Source organism: Cyrtonyx montezumae, unplaced genomic scaffold (assembly GCF_038088225.1).
Source record: "Cyrtonyx montezumae isolate F1298 unplaced genomic scaffold, pur_monq_1.0 scaffold_0, whole genome shotgun sequence".
Classification (NCBI taxonomy): domain Eukaryota; kingdom Metazoa; phylum Chordata; class Aves; order Galliformes; family Odontophoridae; genus Cyrtonyx; species Cyrtonyx montezumae.
Window position 1 is genome coordinate 51,003,016 of NW_027071824.1, and position 19,205 is coordinate 51,022,220.

Genomic DNA, 19,205 nt, shown 5'->3' on the forward strand with positions numbered 1-19,205 from the left:
TTGAAATTATTTGTATTTGGAAGTCTGCCTTTGTCATCATTGCTAGAAACATAGTTGTTTTTTTTTTTTTTGAAGTTTTTCTATAGAAATTAATAATGTATAGTAATTAATGGAATTTAATTTTTTTGTTGGAACATTCCTTTTTAGAACAGAACAGTGTGGAAACACCTCTGGTGCACTGTTGAATCATATTCTGACCGGAGCCAAGACAAAAAGTAAATAGCCTAATCTGCAGTTTTAGATCTCAAGGTGTTTGGTATTCTTGATGGTGATTCTTATCTACTTTTCCTAGCAGTAGAGGAATTCCTTATCTCTTAAAGGGCTGGAGCCCAGAAGTTCTGATAGACAGCTTCCATTTGGAGTTGCATAGGCCTCATCGGTACTTTCTCAATGCAAGGTTTTCAGGTTGTTTTCTCAGTTGTTAGCCATTGTTCTTCTATACGAGAAATTCCTGTTGACCCGTGTCTTGCTCTGGATGCTTTTTTTATATTATTATTTTTTTCATTTATTTTGTATATTCAAGACAGTTGATTAGGATTTGAAACAGTCAGTTAAATGCAGTTCTCGTCTATACAAGTACTTTTTAAGCACAAATCTTTATTCCTGTTTATGGTCTCTGTTATCTCCAGTTATCCACGTGTTTGAATGTTTCACTGGAAGCATTTAAGTTGAAGAGTATTATAATGGTTAAGATGCTAAGTGTTTGGGTTTTGTTTTGTTTTGTTTATTTTTCCATTAATTTCCTGTGACGCTTTAGAAAAACTTTCTAATATCTACAGAAAGAGAAAATCAAGTAGAAGAAAGTTCTTTATTTATGTATTGGCACAGTTCTGTTCATGTAAGCTGATCTAAATAATCTGAACGTACATTATATTTTCACTTTCTGGTCAAACTTGAATAAAACCATCTCCTTTCCTTTTTTTCCTCATCCTGAACTTTGTGTCTACCATCAGTACTTCCGGTTGCTTTTGTTCTGGGTGTCTGAACGAGATGAAGTGCGTCAGTTCTTTCTTAAACTCATTGTTGTAATGTCATCATCATCCAAAGGATTGAATTAAGCTTCCTTCAGTTCTTCCCATAAGGACCAGGAGCGGGGACAGCAAAACAGACTTCATTGTCTAAAATAAGTGATAACATTAGTACTAGAAATAAAATGCAAGTGCTGTCTAAGTCTGAAACATGAGAATGGGCATAATTGTGTCCTGTCTTACTGGTGTTCTCTGAGATCTCTTGCTTTTCAAAATTGCATACATCCTGAGAGGTGATGGTGACTTTAGCACCCCAAAAGCATTTTAATGATCTTTATGGCCTGTGAGTTAATTGTATCAGTGACTGCCCAACAAACCTCAGTGAGTGGAAAATTAGAGATATGATTTCACAGTATAGCTCTGAACTTGTATAAACTTACTCCTCGGTCTCCTGACACTGAATGATTAGAATAAAGTTGCATGAATTTAACAATTTTTATCTACTTTTTCATCTTCTCATGGAAATTTAAATAATTGCTTCTGAGAAGGACTCTTAAGGGCTCTATTATAATGTGCCTTGCACTCAGTGATTAGTTGTAGTGCTTCTGGTTCTTGCCCAAAAAAGCATCATGCCATTTACATTAACAACCTCAATAGTCTTCCATTGGTCAGGTTTACTGCCTTTTAGGAAAGCCATCAATTAGAATTCAAGCACGTTTCATATTCAGGCTTGCCATGACAATGCAGGTAAAATTATTTAAGGGCCTACAGTCTTCGGGCCCTCTGACTGCAGTTCTCTTTGAAGATAAGAAGCATGATACACACTGGCAAAGGCTCTTAGAGGATCTTTGCATAAACAGCTGAAATATGCCACTAGAGGTAAATGGATGAGTGGAAAGTTACTAAAGATGCAAAATCACTGTATGGTGTTTTACAAGGTTTACTTAGGTGTTCAGGTTCAGTTGGCTTCTCCATGGGGTATGTGGCTGCACATGTGAATAAAGCAAATGCTGTTTTTAAAGAGATGGAGGCAAAGAGAGAGAGAATAAAGCAAATGCTGTTTTTAAAGAGATGGTTGCTTCTCTGATAATGAAAGTAGTAGCTTCAGTAGAAGCTTCAGTAGCTTCTAGTACTCTTTGTTTTCTTTTATTACTAGCTTCTGCTATTCTAGTAATGGCACTATGAGAAAACAATGGTTTCAGAAGATTACCATGTGTATATTCTACCATTCAGCTGAAAAAAAAAAAAAAAAAAAAAGCGACCATATAAATGCTTCTGTTTCTGTGGGCCCTTGGATAAAAAACCAACAGAGGTACTGAAGAAAGCCAGCTAGTATGGAATACAAAATGTGTACTTTGTAACTATTTTATTAGAATGTATATTCAAAATGCATTAGATTATATTTTGTAGTTGTAGTGTTAGCCACATTCTTCCTTTGATAAAGAGATTTCATAGTGTTTACTTAAAATATGTATACATTATCCCAGGTCCTAAATGGATCGTTTTGTTTTGCCCTCTCTATGTTGCTGCCTTGTTGAGCTGACTTTTAGTCCTGAAATTCTCTGTTGTCTTTTTTTGTCTTTTTTTTTCAGCTCTGCACTTCCCATACTTTTGTAAGAAAACCCTTTTAGTTGGGACCTTTGACGCAGTGAGATGTCCGTATTGGTGTGGAATCTGGTTTTACAGTCTGAAATGAAGAGTTTAATGAAGTCCTATGGGTATCTTAAATGTTGGGATGTCCTCCATCCTATTACTAAAATAGGCAGCTTTTAAACAGATAGTGTGGATTTACTTTGATCCAACTTGGTGATGATTAGTGTTTTCCCAATACAATGGAAACGCATGTACTCCTGCTATTTTATTTTCTTTTAATTCAAATTGCTTTTGATGATCCATTCTACTCAAGGGCTTAATATGGTACAATATAAAATATTTACATTAAACTTACATGGATCTTTGGTTCCTTTTGTACAGAACTTTGATTCCTTTTTCTAAACATGCTAATCTGAAGTTTGCATTTTCAAACCCTGAATCGATAAAATGTTAGTTGAGCCACATACTTAGGTTTATATAATACCTACTATTCCTCACTTTCTTCAATCAAACAGGATTTTGTGTACAGCCAGATTTCCTAGAATATTAGGAACAATCCCTAAGGACATAAAAGAAAACATTTTTGTAACACAAGTAGAGTTGTGATGTTTTAAATTTTTTTCTCACCTTTGTTTTCAAATTATAACCAGTTCTGTAGTTGTAATTGACAAGAAGCATTCAACACCAAAACTTAAGTTGATCAAAGAAATGATTGTCATCTTGAGCTGTCAGAGAGCTTGAGGCAGCAGCTCTGAGGTATGAACGAACCTGTTCTTAACTTTACCAATTTGAGTGCCAGTAGTGATGTTTTAAAATGTCAGAGTACTTTAGTGCTTCACTGTCCAAGCTCCAGAAAGTTGTACCGGATTTCTATGCATCTTCTCATGTTTCAAAAAATACAAAGCCCAAGCAGGCTGCTGGATGATAGAATTAGCAAAAGAGGATATGTATGTGGATATTAAACCAAACTCAGAATTGACATCACTCATCTGAAATAAAAGTTGTTAAAGTTTAGACATTGATATATTTACAGGCAATTCAGGATACTTCAGTCACAAGGCATACACATGTCCATTGGTGACATTTAGAGTTACTTCCTTGAGGAAAAACTACCTTCAGTGCTTTTTCTCATTTCTCTTTTGCATTGGGATTTAGGTTAACTGCATGAATGGCTTAAACATTTTTCAAAGTACATTTGAATATAAACTGCAGTCAAATCTTAAAAATAAATGAATTGCATTGAATGAGGTAACTTAAATCTCTATCTTTGCTGATATTTAAACATTTACTACAAGGGTCAGGGCAGCCTGTTTAGGTTGATCCCTTGAGCTGGCACTGTTTTGGTCCAGTTGATACTTTGAGCAGAAAGGTTTGACAAGATATCTCTAGAGGTTACTTCCTTGAGTATACTGAGATTCTGCTTATGCCATAGAAGTACTAAGTTTCATTTCATTGAATTAAAATAGGTTTATCCCACTAGTTCGTATTTAACAAGAGTTTTGATCTCTATTTTGTTGAGGTAGTTCAACTCACTTTATTATGTTCACTGAAAAGAGAGTCATTTTTGCCTAGTGGTTTGTAAGGTGGAAAACAAAATGAGTAATACTGAATGGTAGTATGAGTCAAGATATTTGATAGATGTTGTAATTTAGAAAGAGCATCAAGATGGCTAAGAGACAATCAATAATAAGGGAAACGCTTACGCTTCTCCAAAGATCAAGGCTTGCAGGGGGAAACTTCACAAAGGAGGGGTCTCCAGCAAGAGATCCTTGCCCAGTGGTGGTCAGCCCTTAGATGTGATCTGGGAGAGGTGGAGTCAGACTCCACCTCTTTTGGTCATGCAGGTGAATTGCCTTCACCTGTGCTCCCTCAGGTTGACTCAGTGCTCGCCTCAGGTGATCAATCAGTGGTTCAGGCTGTGATTCAACGGTTCCCATACATGTTTATTCATAGAATTTAAACTAAAAGCAGGTTCTTCTCTCTTTCCCAGGTTTGAATGACTATCAAGGTGACAAGGAAAAAAAAAAAGAAAAAAAACTTCTTCATCTGTCTGAGAAATACTGTTATAAACTGAATTCAGAAAAATTCTGATACTAGACAGTCGAGTTTTCCATTTCCATGGCTTGATTTTCTTTAAAATGTTTGTGTTGGACGTGTCCCTAACTTTTGAAAACATTTAATTGAGATGATGTTAATGGATTACATCAAACCGAAAATCTCAATGTACGTTGTTACACTTTCAAACTTAATCCTTAAAAGGAAAGGATTTGTTTGAAAGTTACTTAAATGGAAACAATTTGGGGTTATAGCTGTCTCCACCTAATACGACCCTATCAAAAGCCTTCTGTGGTATTTAGTTGCTGAGGCTTTTTAATTGTTTTTATCATTATTTCATGAAAGAGCCAAATAGCAGTGCCTCACCACTTTGGTGATTTAATCACGTGGATTGGTCTTTTCTGAAATGTGATTAGTGAATAACTCTGGCATAATTTGTGTCTGCCTGAAAACTTAAGGGTGACAGCTAGCTATTTAGGGACCGCGATTTTAACCAGGTGAAATTAAGGGAGACATTCAGTACAGCTGCCAGAGGTACAGTGTAACTGCTCATGGTGACATACTACAGCTGTTGCACTCAAGCTTTGCAGACTTCTAAGAACTATCAAGTATGACAAGAGACATACTATTAAGTCAGTAAGTTATTAAATCTTCAATCATGGAACAAAGGCAAACAGCCAACACTTAGTAGAATTTGCATAGTTCAGATTAATTTACACTTGAATTCTGGCATTTAATAGCCCATGTAGCATACAGAGTGTCCCTTTAGCACATTTTCATTTGTCAGTTTTGGTGATTGCAGTGAGTACTGAAGGATTTTAAACTAGGAATACTTCAGTGCAAGTGGAAGAATGCAGAGAGTGACAGCATTTGCTTATTCCTCCGTGTAAAATTCTAGAATGCAGGCATTTCAGCTGCACTGCTCCTTTATTGAACACACACCCAACTGCCATATGTCTGTGTGGGTTGCTCCAAAAGTAATGCCTCTTATTTTTTTCTGTGGAAAACACAACAGATAGCACAACACCACTGTTTGACAGAGCAAATTCTTAGCTACAGAACACTATTTTTCAACACCATCAGCTACGTGCTTTAGTCAGCAGTGAACAAGAGCATGCATGCTGCACTCATGAAAGTCTGCACCAGTGAAGGGGACCAGCTGTCACCACTGCTAAAACACACCACCTTGTGGTGGTGCTGCATCTTTTTAAATATATGATGCATCACACATTCGGTTTGTTCTTTTTGCCTTGTATGGTAAGAGGTTAATTTTTTTTTGCATGCTTTTGTGCTTTTTTGGTAGTGCAATTAATGTGTTTTTATGTTTTTTTCCACTGTTTTATTGCTATTTTATTGTTCTTGACCTATGTTCTGTGAAGTACATGTGTTTTGGTCATTTCTGGCCTGGTGAACAACACTTATTTATTGTTCCTATGATAATACTGAGGAAAGTAATTTATTGAGTGTGTAGGACACAGAAGAGCTGCTCAGTGGTTTTTAGAAATGCTCACTGCAATGTACAGAATTCAAAATAGCAGTTTTCTGATAACTCAGAGCATGTCACCTGATACTGCATGCTTTCACATGTTTTGAATTATAATACGTGGTTGCAGAATAAGAGCTGGAGTTTTATTTTTCAGAAGAATTTAACCAATTAGAATCCCTTAAAGAAGCATAAATATTTCTCATTATTCCCACGAGAAACTACTTGTTATTGTATTTATGTAGAATAAACTGTTCTGTTACAGGTTTACTGTGTAATTAATTTGTATCAATAATGCATAAAGTTCATAGAATTCAAAGAAGGTAAAATTGCAGAAGAAATTGCAGCAGCAGCACGTAGTTGTGAAAATTGCTTTATAAAGTTTGGATATTCCAGCGGTGTGATGTTGCATATGGGAGCAGGGAATCTAAACAGTGTCCGTAGTATAGAAAACAATGGCTGTCAATTGGATTTTGGGTCATTGCAGAGAAGTAGCTGAGTGCATCTCAGTGTGATGCTGGAAGAGCTGCTCTCATTTCTGTTTACATTAATAACAGGAGATTGCAGAAGAGGTTCAAGGTACAATTTATGAAACAGATGTGGCAAGCCGTGTCTCTGACTCCTGCACCAGTGTTTTTTAAATGGCATTGAAAAAATATATAAGGATCAGAAGAGAAGTCAAACATACTTTTCCTCCTCTGGAAGATATTAAGACACCTTTTCATTAGGTTATACTAGGAGGTTGAGAACAAGTGATCAGAAGTTCTAGTATAGTGGGGAAAAATAATGGGGAGAACCAATATTTGGATTTTAGCTGGTCAGATTCCATCATCATCTCAAACAAATATTCAAGCAGAGAAGAGTTTTAGGGAGTGGCAAGCTATCAAACACTCTTTGTTATGTTTCTCATAAAACTTCATAGTGTAGAATCACTGTGATTAGGTTGGTAATGTAAGCAGTGTTTGATGTTTCTAATGAAACATTACTGTGGCTTTGATTCTTTAAGCAGAATGTTCTCTCTAGGAAACACTAAGGAGGCAACAGCCATTGACTATTCCTTTGCTTAAGGAAGGCAGTGAAACTCTTAATTAAAAATTTCACAAATTAGGTAAAACAAAATTCTGGATTTTTTTTCCTCAACTTCAAAAGGAAATGATGGTATGCCAAGTTTCTGTTTGCTGTTACATCTTAGTGTAAAGTTTTAGATTATATAGGAATAGGAAGAAGCATGATAGCTGGTAACTTCAGCGCTGAAGTGAAGAGGAAGGCAACTTCAGAACATGGTGGGGTGTATTGCAAGTGTATTAGAAAGGTGCATCCGGTGGTAAGAACCTGAAGTTTTCCCAAATCTTTACGTATGTAGCATGCCTGTTAAATTCTATTCTGAATTTACACAGCTGGGGAGAGAGGGTTCACTTTTGCATCTTTTTTGGCTATACTCTGCTTTGTCTCCAATTCTGAATGGGCACAACAGACTCAACTCTCAAAACACTAGAGAGGTGTTCTCTGTATACCTGCTGCCTTCAAGTAGGTTGAATCGCTCACTGAAGTCTCCACCTGCCCCTATTCCTCTTTAATTGTAGACGGAGTTTTGTAGAATTAAAGACGTAATGCTTAACTCGTTATGTGGATGACTTCCAGTCTTAAAAGGTAGATCTCCGTACCAGTAAGACTCATCTGATTCATTTTAGGAGGTATTTATAATATCCAGGCTGTTAGAGATGCTGGTGTTGTTATTTTTGCAATTGTTCTGCCTTTGCTGAATAATTGACTCAGAACTCAGGAAGTTTTAAAAATTATTTTGACCATATTAGTTCCATTGGATATTAGTTAATCATTGTTTAGACATGTTTCCATTAGGAAAAGGAAAGTTCTATTTATTTGTGTTTATCATGTACACTGGGAACTTGTCTGTGCAATTATTTTATAAGCAATGAGCTGCAAATTACTGTTAAGCATTTCTTTTGACTAGAATAAAGAGACTTTAGAAAACATCATGTTTTGTAATACACATCCCTAGAGCTATATGTCTTCCAGTTGAGTGCAGATGTTAATTATTAGTTGGTTAACCTCAAATTTCTCTGGAAGAAAAATGCAGGCCTGGTCACACAGCACGCCATGATGTTGATTGTTATCATCAGTACTGCTTAAAAGTTGGGTTTTTATTGTTTTGTTTTTTTTTTTAATGGCAGGCTTACTTTTTTTTTCCAGATTTTCAAGTAATCTGGCATTCTTCTGCAGACCTAGCTACAGATTGTGGTGCGTGTGTCATGAATCCTCTGATGGGGGTATTATAATTAGATGTCTTTTGTACCATTTTTTTTTTAAAGAGGTTTGATAAATTATAATTGCAAGACAGTAACTAAAAAGTGTGCTGAACTATCCCTGGGGGAGATGTTGCTTCTTTTGTGGTGATATGTTTGAGTCTTCAACAAAGAACTGATTTCTTGTGCTATGAACTTGACTGCACATTATTTTGCTTTGCTTTTCGTATTATTATTATTATTATTTTAATTATTATTATTTTAATAGTAAACCTTTGTAAGGTAGAGAATGCTCCCCAAACTGGCATTCTTTCATTTTTCTTGGAAAGAAAAACATTCTTTTGTGTTTCTGTTCTTTTTAATTCTTTTAACCACTTTGGGGATTGTGGCTATCTTCTAACCAGTTAGGTGTTCGGGAAATGTGTCTTAAAGTAGTGTGCTGGGAACTCTTCTTTGTTCATTTCTGGTGTATTGTAATCCCATAGCCTTTAAGTATGAACACGTGATTTAACATCAGTCGTTTTTTTTTATCTGCTTATGTTATATAGTAAGTAACTGCAAGGCATGTAATGCATTACTGGAAAATTTCTGAATTATAATCAATTTGAAAAAAAAAAAAGGTAAAAATATGAATTTCCTATTCAATAACCAGTGTCCTGACTTAGATTTAGTTCTCTTAACACTAATAGAATTGCTTTGCTTTTAGAAACATTTAATTTGATGTACACTCTGGATTGATAAGATCTTTTTTTTTTTTCAGCAGGAATCTCAAGACATCTTATGTTGTTTTGAAGTGAATTAAATAATAGGATTTTCAACTTGAAAATGGAAAATGGATTTGCTTTATTACTCCTTAGAAGTTATTTGCTTTGTCAATTTTTCGTTTTCCAAAAATGTTGTAAAATACTGGCTGATGGGCTTGCTTTCCAAGAGAAGAATGTCTAGAGATTGTTTTTTTTTTTACCACTTAGGAGGGCTGCTCCAAAGGTGATTCCTCCTATTCTTTGATATTGGACCGCAGTATCAGACGGAGATGGTGGTGACATACCACCAGTAGAAGGTGAACCTTCCCACCAATATTCCATTACATGTTGTTGCCATGTAACAGATGGCAGCAGAGGGGCAGTCTGACAAAATGTTGTCTGACATGGAAGTGTGAATGAAGCAAAGGTGTGTCACTGAATTCCACCATGCAGAAGAAATGGCTCTCACTGACATTCATTAGTGCTCGCTGAATGTTTATAGAGACCAAACAGTGGATGTGAGCACGGTGAGGTGATAGGTGGTGCGTTTCAGCAGTGACAGCAGAGTCAGTGGGTCCCCTCCACTGGTGCAGACTTTCATGGGCGCAGCATTCAGGATCTTGTACATCACTGGCTAAAATGCATAGCTAACAGTGGTGACTTGATGAAAAATTGTGTTTTGTAGCACATGTAGCAGGTTTAATCCTTTGCTTTTATTTAGCTGTATGTTATTTCACTTCCTCCTAAACAGTGTTAATAAGGAAAAGGAATGGAAGAAAAGGAGGTAGTATCTTGATCACTGAAGTATTTTTCACTCTATTTGCTATAATCTGAAAACCCAGAGATCTAAGTGGACAGTTTACTATATGCAAGGTTCAATTGATGTTGTAATGAAACTCTTTAAAAGTTATCTTAAAATTTAATGGCTTAATATATACATATATTTCAAGAGTGCTTGTCAAAATGTGATCCTAATGCCATCCTTGCCGTGGTATATTCCTGGATGCTTTGTTCTTGAAATATATTGGTGTTTGTCATAAGAGTTCTGTGACTTTCTGGCAACCTTGAGTTTTGAGTAATGGGTATTTTCATCTTGAATGCATCCAGCTTTTAGCTATCTTAGACTCTTCAGTTATTCAGCGTCTTATTTTTAATTACCTTGCTTATTTAAACTTTTACAAAATACAGTAAATCAACAGAGAAGCCAGACTGGAAATATCAGATGCATCTCAGCTGCAAAAGAGAAACAAATATAGTCTTGTGGTCCCTTGGGATTACTAAGAGAAGTTCTGGTTATAAAGACTTCTGATCCTCCTGTGTCCTGAAGAAGGAGTAAATTATTTTAGCTCTCGATCTAGCTCAGCAGTGTCTGTCTGGTGGCATCAAATGGCCAATTCATATTGATTTTTCTTCCCTTCTGAGTTGCCAGATTTTAACTAGATCCCCATTTCTGGCGCCAGCTCATCTCATTTTTTCCTCCTCTTCTGTAGGATTTCTGTGGTCCTTTTTATCAGTGTTTTCTGTGTAAATTCTTCTGATAAAAGAAAAACAGGGTTGCAGTCATTGTAAAGTGTGAAGGTGTGCCAGAATTCATTTTTCCCATGTAAAAGCATTAGAGTGGCTTTCAATGTGATCAAGTGTTGTTTTTTTTCCCCCTCACAGTCTCTCTGCAAATTAACACATATTGGATACAATTTTACTAAGCACTTACTCTACCAGTAGGTACAATCTTAACTTGTAATCTACAGAAAAAAAACTGATCCCAAGTAAAACATTAAGTTTGGTAGAGGTTTTCTCCTGTAATGTTGCTGTATTGATAGTTTTTTGTGATACTGCCTGCAAGTCACAGCTATCCTGTGCATGAAGATCTGAGATTTCAGTAAGTCTAAAATGGAGTTACAGGGTATAAAATCTTTGAACTCCTGTGGGATCTCAACCCCAAAGTACTAGAGTTTAAGTGTCAATAATGTTGCAATACTGAACTGTTTAATTATGCATACAAATGCTTAGCAGCTTTCTAGAACGTTTTAACCATTAGAGTTTAAAGAAGAGTGTGCCTTTTTTTTTCTTTCTTCTCAAACTAAAATGGGTGCTTAAGTTGCAAGTTGAATTTCAGTGTGCTATGAGGGATCGTCATCTGCTGAGCTGCCCAGTGAGGTGGTGGAGTCACTGCCCCTGGAGGTGTTCAAGAAACATTTAGATGTTGTACTGAGGGACATGGTTTTAGTGGGGAATATTGATGATAGGTGGACAGTTGGACTGGATGATCTTGGAGGTCTTTTCCAACCTTAGTGGTTTTATGACTGCTGTCTGTTCTTCTGTTGTTCTCAGACACCTGCTTCCCCTCTCTTTCTCAGTTTATCTTTTTGCTTCCTGACTCCATGTGCTTGTTGCTGTTTTCTTGCAGTGTTGGCTGGATAGCAGCAGTAGGGTTTTTGAAAGCCATGCATGGGAGGGAGGGACTGTCTTAGTATTTGATTACAGTTATTTGATTCTTATGACATATTTTATTTATGCTTCTAGATAAAACCCCATTATTGTTTGGATTTTATTTTTAAAAGACTTCTTTTTACATATGGCTAGGTGACCATATTTGGCTTTGTTTAGTTTTAGATGTCGTTAAATGTGGTAAGGACTGTAGTAGCTACATACATATAGTAAACCTTGGGAAGAAAGCAATATTTAACCGTTCTGTTGTAAAATTGCTGTGATTAAATCTTATTTAATCTTGTTCCAACAGGAAGTTTTTAATTCTGGAAAAAAAAAAGTGCGAACATGCTTGTTGTTTTGCGTTCACTTGCATGGAACAGCATTTAGAATGGAAATAAAGCATATCCTTTATATAGTTTAGTAGTTCTCCCTGCTAACAGTAGTTCCATACAATAACAGTCATTTAAACGTGTTTTAGATAATTTTGTATGTGGACTATTTGAATAGTATTATCTCATTCTTAAGTAAAGCTAAATCAGTCACTGAGAATGTTACTTTGTTCATGATTATAAATTCTACTTTACTTGTTTTCAGTCACCAGTGATAGCACGAAGAAAAAAGCAGCTCAAATAAATTGTGGTTGTCTTAATCATTTTAAGGAGTTGTAATTTAAAAAGCAACAAAAAGCTAGAACACGTGAAAACTTACCTAGTTTGAAATATAATATGGCGTACATCTAAATATTAAAAATCCAAGTAGTTTTTTAGAGCTGATCTGTTAGAAATAAAGATCTTTGCAAATCAGCAATTTTCAGAATAATGAAGAGTTTTATTAGTAGTCCCAAGTATTATACACAATATAATATATACACAATATTAACTTCTTTTTTCTTCATACTGATTCTACAGTTACCCAGGCTTTTCCCTATTTATTTTTCTCCAGTAGAGAGTAGTGTGTGACATTACAGTTAAATACATGAATAACCCTTATGTAGCAGTAGGTAAAAAGCAACGTGTTCATCCCTGTAGTTACTACTGCAAGTATATGGATATTCAGTTCATTACACTGTCAGTGATAAAGGCAATAAGAAGAATCTTTCAGTAGGTGTGTTATGCATTTGTGCTATTAAGATTTGAGGGTAAATCCTAGCAAGCTGCCTGAGTTCACTTCACAGTGACATTTCGAGAAGCTGAACAATGCTGATTGTGCGCTAAATACGTGCGTTTTTATCTTCTCTGCCTTCCTGATTGCAGTCCTCTGCAGAGTGTGGGCCAGTCAAAGCTCAGCATGAAGGGAGCTTCTAACGCATGGTAACCTGTCTCTTAGGAAAGAGCAGGAGAGAGATCTCTTAAAGCATTAACAGAAAACTGTTGTAGAAAGTGCAGTGTTCTGACAGTGAAAATTAAATATTCTTTTTAACAACACATCAGCTAAATGTGGAGTTTGTCATGATTCTGTCACTTTTGGTAATGTTCTACTCTTGATCTTAAAATTTTGATGTCAAATGTGAAGAAAACATTTTTATGAGGGCTGTTTAAAAAGTGTTAAATCACACTGCCTACATATCACTGCTCTCATTGGGCTGGAAAAGGATTGAGTTTGGGGAGATGCAAGTCAATCTGAACAGGACAATGCAGGGGATGGACTGTTCTAAGTAATCTCTCTGAACATTTAATGTATTGGCTTAAAATGGGTATCTAGGCTGCTAGCTGTCCTTCTTCCCTTGTTTTTTTTAATTATATGTGAGGGAGAGCTTTTGTTTTCAGAGAGGTCAAGTACTAGATCAGGTTGCCCAGGGCCCCATCCAGCCTAGCCTTGAACGCCTCCAGGGATGGGGCATCCACAACCTCTCTGAGCAACTTGTTCCAGCACCTCACTACTCTCTCAGTAAAAAGCTTTTCCCTAATGTCTAATCTAAATTTTCCCTCTAGTTTAAAACTATTCCCCCTTGTCCTATCACTATCTACTCTTGTAAAAAGTGGTTTTTCCTCCTGTTTATAAATCTCCCTTTTAAGTATTGGAAGGCCATAATGAGGTCTCCCCACAGCTTCCTCTTCTCTGGACAGAACAAGCGCAGCTCCTTCAGCGTGTCTTCATAGGAGAGTTGCTCCAGCACTCTGATAATCTTTGTGGCCCTCCTCTGGACCCTCTCCAAAAGCTCCACATCTTTCCTGTGTTGGGGGTCCCAAACCTGTATACAGTACTCTGGATAGGACCTCACGAGGACAGAGCAGAAAGGGGGCGATCACCTCTCTCGCCGTGCTGGCCACCCCTCTTCTGGTGCTGCCCAGGATACCATTGGCTTCCCAGGCTGCAAGTGCACACTGCTGGTTCACATTAAGTTTTTTATCTACTAAGACACCTGAGTCCTTCTCAGCAGGGCTGCTCTCAAGGAGTTCTTCTCTCAGTCAGTGTTGAAAGTGCCCCAATAGACACTGAGGTTGCCTCAACCAAAGTGCAGGACCTTGCACTTTTCTTGAACCTCATTAGATGCACATGGAACCATCTTTCAGGTTTATCTGGATGGCATCCCTTCCTTCTGCTCTATCAACTGCACCTGATCCCTTAATTTGTGTAGTTGATAAAGATGTTAAAGAGTACCAGTCCCAAGACAGACCCCTGAGGGACACCGCTTGTCACTGGCATCCACTTAGACATAGAGCCATTGACCACAACCCTCTGGGTGTGTTCTCCCAACCAATTCCTTATCTACCAAATAGTTCTCCCTTCAAATCCATATCTCACCAACTTAGGGATGTTAGTTTTCCAAGTGTACCAGTTTCCAGCTTCTGCTTATTTCCAATGCTGTGTGCATTGGTATAGAGGCACTTCAGCTGGGCTTTTGGATGCATTACTTTCCTAGAGGAGCTCACTCACAAAACTCTGGGACAAAACTGAAGTTTTCCCCCTCTGCTTCCCAAAGTGACAGAGTTCTCTGTCTCTCTGTCACTTAGCAGTGTACTTCCTTCCCCCAGTAGCAGCAGCCCTCCTCTTGCACTGAGGCAATTCCTTGCTTTGATGCAGAATACCTCTACCCTGGAGCTGAGCACCTTGCAGAAAATAAGTGGTTTTCCTTACAGAAAGGTAATCAGTAGTTTGAGATGTGCTGTGCAAAGAATTTCAGCATTTCAAAATGTAACAGACAGCAAGATGACCCTGTAAAATAGGAATATCTGCATTGGCTGGTACTACATTTGCAACAGCTAGTTCTGAATAACACTTCAAAACATTTCTTAAAGAATGCAGACATTGCTATAAATACCTTGTCTTGGCAAACAAAGCATCCAGTCTACACAGTCTTTACAGCCACTCTGGAGATTATTGAGTGAATACAAGACACCCACATGAAATGATCTTGTAGAGGCCAAACAGTCTTTGGATACATGCTTTCTGTAAAGTGCTCAAATGTTTAATTTTCTTTTTTCTTTTTTTACTGTAGCACCAAGACATGAAAAGGCCTTGCAGTTCTAATTATGTGAAGAACTAGAACAGTGTGTATGTTACCAATTAATGGCTGTAACAAGCGTAAGATAAGAGAGCTACAAAGGCTGGGTATTCTTTTAGGAAAGAAAGGCTGGAGCAGGCAGAAAGCCATGAAACCCTTCAAGTGCTGCCAAGAGACAGTAGACTTTATAGTAGAAAAGAGGGGGATGGATGCCTAATTCAAGATGAGGAAGTGAAGTAGTGTGCTACAAAAGAAACTGAAATAGGAAGTAAGATATTTAACAGCAATGCAAAATGTGCAGAATAAAATAGTAACACCAGCTATATTACTGAAAGAGCATTCACTTGCATTTTTTCTAATATATAAAAAAGCAGAAGAAGGCATAAAAAGATCATACTGGAAGACTGACAGACGCTGTGAGTGTATTGATGTTAGTGGTCTAGATGCTTGTTTATGTGGAGTGAAAAAAAAAAAAGGCAACCCACTTTGTTAGAAACTGCAGTTGGGAGTGTGTTGGTAATCGAGGACTGTATTCACAGTGGAAGACAGAAAGCTAAAATATACCTAGTTTGCTCCTAAAGTAATGCCTCCTGTTTATTTCCATGGAAAATAGAACAGCAACAAGAAGCGTAACACTGTTTGATACAGCAGATTCTCTGCTGCAAAACACTTTTTTTCAGCATAGTCAGTATCATTATCCAGTTCACACAGATGAGCCAATTGAGACATTTTATTTTTTGATGTGACAGCTGTGCGTGGCCATCTGGTATGTGACTTTTCTTTTACGTCACTGTCACCACTGTTGAAATGCACTGCCCACTGTCTCACCATGCTCACATCCACTGTTTGGTCTCCATAAACATTCAGCAAGCATCAGTGAACAACAGTGGGTGCTGTTTTTTTCTGCATGGAGGAATTTAATAGCACACCTTCACTTCATCCACACTTTCATGTCAGATGCTGTTCTGTCTGACTGCCCCTCTGCTGCTTTCTGTCACACAGTGACAGTATGTAACAGCATGGTGGGAAGGTTCTACAGCTGCACCACCATCTCTCCCTCTGATGTTATGGGCCAACATAATGAAATAGAAGGCATTATTTTCAGAGCAGCACCAGGAGATTTGTTTGAAACACAGTGGATGAATCTGTAGGAATGTAAAAAAAAACTGTTTTCATTTACTTTGAGTTTCAAGGAGTTATTTCCTTGTGTAAGGCTATTACCCTTTTGCAACTTCTGATTCACAGGGAGGCCATCTAATAATTGGATGGCAAGGAAGATGGCAAGTAGAGAAATAACATTACTGTTCTGTGATTGCTTTATAACACACTATGGTAGTGTAAAGGAGGAAGAGAAATCTTTCATCAGAACAAAAATATACTGTGATTATTCATTTTCTAATGCTGCTTTACAGTTTATACAGTTATTTTTGCACTTTGCACAGTGCCTCTTGAGTTAACTGTGAATAGCTATTGATTATAAGTTAAACTGGAGCAGAGAGGTCCAGAATTATCTGGGAGCAAAAGAGGCAGTAAAATTGGGTGTGGCTTTTTGTTGTTGTTCTAAGAATGTTAGAATTCTGTTGTATTTGCAATTCTGTGAGATGAATTAGGATTCAAACCACCAACTTTGAGGAATATGGCCTCTATAATTCATCTGTGAAGTTGCTCCATAGAACTGAATTTAGCTGGGGATTGATTCATAGCAAAACAGTGCTTACTTTCAGAGTACCAGCTGAAAACTGTTCCTCTTGTGTAACCCAGGGCTCCTATCTCAAGAATTCTTAAGGAAAACATAGAATAAGGATTTCAGGAATGTGGAGTCTCAGTTTATAGCATCTTTTTAAAAAGTAAAAATGAATTAGAGCATTGTGTCACGCTACATGCTTGATGTAATTTCTTGTTCCCACTCTTGGAAATGTTTTTTGACATTCTGCACCTTTTGTGTATTGCCTTTCTTGGAAGACTCATGAACAGGCATATTTGTCACCAATGTCTTTTTAGACAGGTTGCTTGTAAAAAAATATTTCTTCTGCTTTGTTTATTACATCGATACAACAAATGGATAATGTTTATGTCATTATGGTATTCAGTGGAAGTTACAGTAATAGGACTAACTTATGAAAAGTTTGTGGTTAAATATGTTAATATTGCATCGAAAGTTTTTTGTTACCTTAGGGACTGGGGATATATGTTGTTTTATATGAAGTTATTATGAATAGGCTGAAACTTCTACTTTGAGTAAAAGTTCAGAGCAGAAATGTTTACGTGTAACGCTCTGAAATCTTCTGTTAAAATTGTGCATCACTTGACAGCAGGTATAGTCTGCTAATAGTATGTCCTGCTGTTGTTACCTTTTTCAAACCTTCTGATATAAGTTTTAAGATTCAGAGGCTTACAGCTAGAACATTAATTTATTGCCCATTAAAATAGATTCTGGTAGTGGAAAACAAACTCAAGCATAAACCTACGTCTTTCTTCCCTTTTTCTCAGTCTCAGCTTCACTCCAGACTCCCCAGAGCACACCACCTCATCCTGCAAGCCTCACACAGGGGATGAAGGGAGAAGGTGGCACTCAGTTCATTTTCACTGTGGTTTCTCTTTGCCACTACTTCCTTCCTTCTGTCTCCTTCCCTCTCCTCTGGTGTGGGCCCTTCTGAGGGCTGCAAGGGACATCTGTTCCTCCTCACTTTGATGCTGGTGTTTCCTCTTAAGCATGTTTTCCCAGAGGTACCACCAACTTCGGTAGTGAACTCAGCTGAGCTCTGTGGTGGGTCTGTTGAGGCCAGCCGGACCTGTCTGCCTCTTCTTACAGAGGCCACCCCTGCTGCCAGCACCTGGAAGTGTAACCCTTAGCATGCAGTCAGTAGTATTTAGAACATAGTTTGTTCTCCTGTCAGGAAGTCTGGTCTCTACTATTACTGTCACATACCATATAGCCCTTTCAAAACCTTAGAGTAATTTAAAAGGTGAGTAAGGTAAGAAAGTAGTCCTTAAGTAACTTGTCACCTGTCCAGAAAATGGTAAGCTTTGAACTTATAGCAAATTAAGAACTTACTTATTTCATTAAAAGTTAAGCATGAGCTCTGTGCCTGGAACACTTCCTGCCCTCCTGCACTGACCTTGGTGTCTGCAGGGCTGTTTCTCTCACCTTTCTTCTCTCTTCCATCTGCTGTACCACAGCATTTTTTTCCCATTCTTCAGTCTGCCCTCAGAGTCACACTCAGCATCACTCATGGCTCATGACAGCAGCAGGACCTTTTTGGAGCAACTGGAGCTGGCTCTGATCTAATGTAGGGTGACTGCTGGGCTCTGCTGGCAGAGGCCACCCCAGCAGTCCTCCTGCTACCAAACATCGCTGTGTAAACTCAACTACATAAAAACACTGCTTATTTTTGTGGAGCATGTAGTCTAGCTTCCTGGTAGAGAATTGGCTGAGTTGAGGCAGTTAGGCACAAGCTGGAGGTCTTAATGCAAGTATAGGGGGAAAAAGTCTAGGAAGTATTCATAGAGTTAGTTCTGTATAAAGAATAGAGCAAGAAAAAACAAACAGAATATGGCATCATTTTTTTGTTAATGTAAATCAGTCTGACTCATGAGAGTGTTTATGTTCTACAGTGTACCACTTCTCTGGGATTACACAAGTTTGGTGGTATTCATGAATTTATAATATTCAGCATTTCTGAAAAGTATCTGTGGAAAGGTAATGCTGGTATAAACAGTGCTAACCTTATCACAATGAATGTTAAGTTTTTTGCCTAGAATTTAGAACCATGGTCTTCAGCAATATTATTCCCCAGTCTAGCTGACAGAAATGTCTCTTCTTCTATTTAAACAGAAATCTTTCAGCTGGTTTTGCATGATGCAGGGAAGGCAGGAATTGTGATTGGAATTATGCACACTCCTTAGAGTACTTTTATGTTTCCATATGTAAAGATTAGCATCTTCAGTTAACAACTAGCAAAACTTGTTCTCCTTAGGTTATATATGAACCAATATCCGTTTGTATGTGACTTGTTTTACTCTGATCAAGACTGATAAGATAGCTAAAATAACTTGGATAGCAGTAATAGTTTTTAATGGAAGTTAGTTAAAGGAAATGGAGAGGAATAGGTTGTGTGACTACTCTGTTTCTCCTTTTTCTGTGGGCTTTTAATTTTCATCTTTTACTGGGTGTGGCAAAGCACACAGGCCATTAGTTTATCTGAGAATAGAAAATATTCTATA

At 37.5% G+C, this 19,205-nt stretch overlaps 1 protein-coding gene across 1 annotated transcript in view; it reads left to right on the forward strand.

Annotated features, from left to right (window-relative positions):
* REV3L (REV3 like, DNA directed polymerase zeta catalytic subunit) overlaps window positions 1–19,205 on the forward strand; it is a 111,027-nt gene that overhangs the window by 16,857 nt on the left and 74,965 nt on the right. The window lies entirely within an intron of this gene.